Source organism: Gekko japonicus, unplaced genomic scaffold, assembly GCF_001447785.1.
Source record: "Gekko japonicus isolate JY-2015 unplaced genomic scaffold, Gekko_japonicus_V1.1 scaffold1439, whole genome shotgun sequence".
Classification (NCBI taxonomy): domain Eukaryota; kingdom Metazoa; phylum Chordata; class Lepidosauria; order Squamata; family Gekkonidae; genus Gekko; species Gekko japonicus.
In genome coordinates this window covers 248,431-254,450 of record NW_015172598.1, presented here as the reverse complement: position 1 = coordinate 254,450, position 6,020 = coordinate 248,431, and the positions used below count along the sequence as shown (strand labels likewise).

Genomic DNA, 6,020 nt, shown 5'->3' with positions numbered 1-6,020 from the left:
AACATTCTCTCTCTCACCCACTCTGTTTCCCCCCTCTGTTTCTCTGCCCTTCTTCCTTCACAACTATCCTTCCTCCCATTCACTCTCTTTCAATCTCTGTCTTTCTACTCCCTGTCCACAGTCCAGGCCGGGTCCCCTCCCCCCCTCCTTTTTCTCTCTCTCCCCTCCCAACATTCTCTCTCTCACCCACTCTGTTTCCCCCCTCTGTTTCTCTGCCCTTCTTCCTTCACAACTATCCTTCCTCCCATTCACTCTCTTTCAATCTCTGTCTTTCTACCCATCTTCCTCCCTTCCTCCCTTCCTCCCTTCCTCCCTTCCTCCCTTCCTCCCTTCCTCCCTTCCTCCCTTCCTCCCTTCCTTTCTCCCTTCCTTTCTTTCCAAATTACTACCACTAACCCCACTCTGTCTCCACCCCTTTTCTCTCTTTCCCCCCTATCTACCTCTGTCTCTCTCTCTCTACCTCCTCTTCTCCATTCCTCCCTTCCACTCGCCCTTCCTTCCTATCTAGGGCCCGTCGTCTACCGCCACGACGGGCTTTCCTTACTAGTTCTGTAATAGTCCCATGAAGTCTCAGCCCTTGCAATTAGGGTATCAGCCACATCATCGCTGTTTGGGGAGACTTCCATCTTTTGGGCTAGGAAGCTAGCTCAAGGCAGTCAGACTGCCTCTAGTTAGGTTCTGGGATGTGATCAGGAACAATAATATCTTAATAAGAACAGACAATATCTTGGTGAAAGCCTATACAAAAATCATACATACAGAGACAACACAGATCATGTGTTGGTTAAAAAGGAACTTCAAGTCCGCATCAGCAGATCACATCAAGGGCCAGCAAATGTGTAGCTAAGCAGAAAACAGCTGGACAACAAGTGGTCTCTCAAGCTGGAGTTCTTCCTTCAGATTGTGAAACACTTTGGAAACACAGTGGTGGATTTCTTTATCGTTGTTTATATAATTTGTATTAATTGTTGGATGTGTTCTGTTGTTGTTACCCGCCCTGAGCCTGTTTGCAGGAAGGGCGGGATATAAGTCAAATAAATAAATAAATAAGATTTGACTCAGACCTCAATCACCATGTGTCCATGTTCATCTCCAGACTCCAGCTGGCAGGAGCAGAGCAAACAGATGCCTTAATGTCCCCCTGGCCACCAGGCTTCTTTTATGCCTTTCCACCTAATCTGCTAATTCCAAGGATGTTGAGGAAATTGAGAGAAGAAGAAGGAACCCTGATCTGCGTAGTCCCCAGTTTGCCACGCAAGCCCTGGTTTTCAGCAATAGTGAACAGAAGATTCTTGGAACATTTCAGTTTTTCTGAACATGCTTCAACAAGGGAACATGCTTCAACAAAAACCCAGACCTGGCATGGCTACACTCGACTGCATGGAAATGTAAAGGGGAAGACTCTTAAGAGTAAGCTATTCTACAAGGGTCAGAAGCACCATGCTAGTCTCTAGAGGAATTTCTACATCAAATTTATACCTCTATCTATGACCTGTTCACTTCTATGTTATACCAAGTCCTGTGGATATCCTCACATAGTCAGGTTTCTATAAGTAGCCCATGTCAACCCTCTAGTTGTCCATAGATTTCCTTCTTGGCGACTACTCTTAATCTTGCCGATGCTTACTCAACTTCTATTTGAACCTCTGAGAGAAGTTCCACAAAAATGGTTGAGAATGAAGGTCCTGTTTCTGTCAGCTGTGACTTCAGCCAAAAAGGTCTTGGAATCAGCAACTTTATCTCCCAGGAAAGGTCTGTGTGATTTTTGCAAGGACAGGTGGTCCTAAGAACGGATCCAACATTCAATCCAAAGGTCAATACATCCTTTGACTTCTCTCAGGAAATATTATTGGCTTCATTCTGCCTCAAACCCTAGATCTTTGCAGAGTCCCACGTGTCTATACCAGGTGCACAGTATCAATTCATAAAATGGTCTCTCTCTTTATCTCGGAGCTCATCTGATAAGGGACAGAAAACGTATGGAGTGGCAATGGCAAGACTCTGAGGCAGTGCATCTCACATGCTTACCAGGCTAGTAAGCTCCAGGTAATTCTTGGAATTACAGCTCAATCCATTTGTAGTGCTGTAACTAATGCAGCATTGGACACCAAAACTTCCATTGAGAAAATCTGTAAGATGGCCATGTAGTCATCTCTGCTGACCTTTATCAGACACCACAAAATGAATACCCTTGCCTCATCTGACACAGCATTCAGAAGGAGGGTATTACAGCAAGTGGTACAGGTGGACTGATTTTTCTACCTGACATGGGATGCAACTGCTTTTGGACATCTCGTATCAAGGTGCCCTCCCCCTCTGAACAAGAAAGGAATATTGGCACTTACTGTGAGGCTTCCTTCTGCTATGAAGAAGGGGGCGCATCTTGTCCCACCTTGATTTAAAGCCTGGGTGGGTAGGTGGAATAGCAAGCTATTTTTTTCCATATTAATGGCTTCTTGTTTTCTGTCCTACCATGTTCCCTATTTCCTAAAATGCTGAATGGTTTACTTAGTATTTTAGTATAGATACTGCTTTGGGAGTTACTGAACTGAGGAGAATGGGCGACTCTAACCAAGAGACAGGAAGCCTGAACATTTTTTAATCCTGCCTCCTTGATGGAAAGATGGGAATCATCCATGTCAAGATTACCTCCTCTCCTTACAGCAGAAGAAACCTTCACAGTAAATGCAAATATTCTTTCTTCCCCCTTGCAGTGTTCCAGTTTGTACCAAGTGATAGTGTACTTGCTTAAGTCAACCCCTGATGATGTGTGACTGAGTCAGGTCAGGGTATATATATGTCACATACTGCATATAGCTAGGTTTTGAGCCCATAATGAAACCTGTGCAGAATCTGTATTGAAAGAGGATAGTCTGTTACAGGTGGGCTGCACAGTGTATGGCACTAGCACCTCTTTGGAATTCTTCATTTACAGTGGTGTTTGAAATGATTTGTAAAATGTGTGCCAAATATTAAAATAGTACTGTTAAAAGAAACAGCATACTCTTAGTAAGGAAATTTTATAGTTATTTGACATCTAGGATCATTTCTTAGTGTGATATTTACTACTGGCTGTTTCCCTAAATAGGTAAGTGCTTTCCTCATTTTTTTTTTTTGGGGGGGGGCCCTTTAATAGAATGTGGAAATATTGGGGGAAGTGAAGAAGCTGTTCTGGTTAACGGATCTCAGAAAGAATATTGCAGCCCTGGAAGCAGTACAAAAGATGATTACCAGTGCCAGGAGCCAACATCAGGGGAAGGCCTTGGCCTCTAGGCTGTGTAGTTGGCCCTCCAGAGGAACTTGTTGGCCCCTGTGTGAGACAAGATGCTGGACTAGATGGACTACTGGTCTGATCCAGCACGGCTCTTCTTGTGTTCGTATTGTGCTATTCTGATTGGTCTATTCTTGGCTTAGACAATGAAGGGAAATTTGAAAGGTAGTTCAACGTTTGTGTATTATGAGACAGACTTTAAACAGAAGAGAGGAAAAGCTTTTGGGGACTTGTGTTAGAATAAGGGTCTTAGTCAACTTAACCACATAGAATGATAATTAGAAAGCAGTATAAAAGTGGTCTTCTGTAGCTAAAGTTCATGAATTCATGACAACAAGGGGTTAGCAGCCACAGTAAAGAAGAGGTGTACACTGGCAATGTTTGTATAGCTATTCACTTTGGGAGAAGGGGATTAAAGAGCCATTTGCCTTTGATTTCACCTTACATACTTCCTCTTTTGCTCCCAATGTGCTCTTTCTGTTTATTCTCATTGTAAGTTGTCTAGTCAATTTACTGTATAATCCTTCAAGACTGAAACTGTTGAACAAGGTATAGTTATGTGTGTATTTGAGCCATGTTATACTATTAGAGAAGAACACTTTTGGATAAAGAACCTCTGAGACAGATTCCCTGCAAAGATCTTTTAAAACAATATTTAAGAGGGAATGGGAAAATGGTTAAGATGAAATCTCTTAATGGTGATCTAGAAACTGTCATTAAATGAGTGAGCCTGGTAAGAGCAGGAAGACTGCAAACCATAGTTTGTGTTTCAGATGTCATGGCAAACTATGGCTTGCCATATTTTTCATTATTTAGCAGTATGTAAGGAGAGAAGAAAAGGGAGGAGGGCATATGAGCAAGAGATTCCCCCCCCCAGCTCAGTCTTGATATGATTCTGGTTTGTATGTCTCAATCATGAAGTTGTGCATTTCACTCATTCTTGCACAAGAGGTATTGTGTAAATGGTCAAGTCAGGTTATGAAAAAGATATATGAATCTGTCTCTTTCCCATGAGATGAAAAGGCAAGACCAAACTATGGACTTTAGTTTACTCCATTCAGTTAAGAAGAAGAAGAGGAGGAGGAGGAGAAGATATAGGATTTATATCCCACCCTTCACTACCCAAAGGAGTCTCAGAGCAGCTTACAAACTCCCTTCCCTTCCCCTCCCCACAACAGACACCCTGTGAGGTAGGTGGGGCTGAGAGAGCTCTGACAGAAACTGCTCTTTTTCAAGAACAGCTGTGCCAGAACTATGGCTTGCCCAAGGTCATCCAGCCAGGTGTAAGTGGAGGAGTGGGGAATAAAACCCGGTTCTCCCAGATTTGAGTCCGTGCACTTAACCACTACACCAAACTGGCTCTGTTAACTGGGGTGCTACTGAAACCTCAAGTACTTTAAAGCAATTTTCTCCAGTCTAGAAATGATTGAGATGGTAGAACCAAAGGCATAATGAGAAAATCTGATAAACAGTGGGTTTCATCTAATGCAGGAGTGTCAAACTCATTTTTTATGAGAGCCAGATTTGACACAAATATTACTTTGTCAGGCCGGGCCATGTATTCCATAAAATGTAATGTCAGGTACCGGACATATAAACTTTATAAAAGACACAGGCAAACCCAATTAATAATACTATTTTTTACTCGAAATACAAAGAAAAGCAATTGTATCCAAGGAGTGAAAGCAATTGATTTACTGGGGAAGCCACAAAAGCCCCAATAAATGCATTTAATCATATGCAAGACTAGATTTTTTTCAAGGGATACCATTAAAAAAAAGGGGGGGATATCTTACACTTCCATACAGATTAGCTACTTTTTGTATACATAGCACTTTTAGTGGATGAGTCATCATCCTTGGAAGTAAATAAATTAGTTTTTCAGCCCCCCCATACGCCCAGCCTCAGCAGCTGAGCACAGCTATGATCCGTATCTCAGTCTTTGTGTTTCCTCTGTTCCCCCATCCTGCCTCTGAGGATCTCAAGGAGGCACACCAGACTCTTCCCTCCCTCCACCACCCCATCCCCACCACCACCACCAAAAAGCCTGTGAGGTGGGCCAGGCTGAGCAACTGGCCCTGGGTGATCCAGATGACAGGGTCCTGGCTTAAGAGGGGGTGGTCTGTAGTTGCTTTTCCAGTCCTCACTGAGCTGTGGTCAGAGGAGGCAGTAGGGGAACTCTACAACTCCTCTTTCTTTGCCTTCACTTCCATAACCTTTACAGTATTTTAACTTAGCCTCTTAGCCCCACCCCCTAGCCATTTCCTTTCTATTTTTTGACAGCTTCGACCATACACAGACAGCTCAACCCGTGTGCCTGCTTGGCCATCCCAGCAGCCTGCTGCTCCTTCCCTTTTTTTTTATTGACTATCCTAAAAAAAAGAAGAGAGTTTATTCTTTTTTCATATAAGAAAAAAGGGAGGTATATAGTGGGATAAAGAAAAGGTTGGGTGATATTATTATTAGTATGTTAGTCTTTTACTAGTAATACACAAATCTTCTTTTGGCTTCTTCTGCGAGTTGTCAGTCGTCTTTCATCTTTACCTGTAAAGAAAATAAAAATTGTTAATGGATTAGTAGTGTCCTTTTGGTTTTTGTTAGTAAAGTCTTTTCATGCGCTTTCCGAACTTGTCTTCATGGTTTGGGCAGCCTCACTTTCACGTCGCTCAGATTGTATGACGGACCCTTTCCTGCTCCTTTATCTTCCAGGGTCTTGACTTCCCCCTCCGAGCCGCTGTCTCTGTCACTG

At 43.0% G+C, this 6,020-nt stretch overlaps 1 protein-coding gene across 1 annotated transcript in view; it reads left to right on the top strand.

Moving 5' to 3' along the window:
* Positions 1-6,020, top strand: part of HSD17B12 (hydroxysteroid (17-beta) dehydrogenase 12) — a 125,510-nt gene that overhangs the window by 23,956 nt on the left and 95,534 nt on the right. The window lies entirely within an intron of this gene.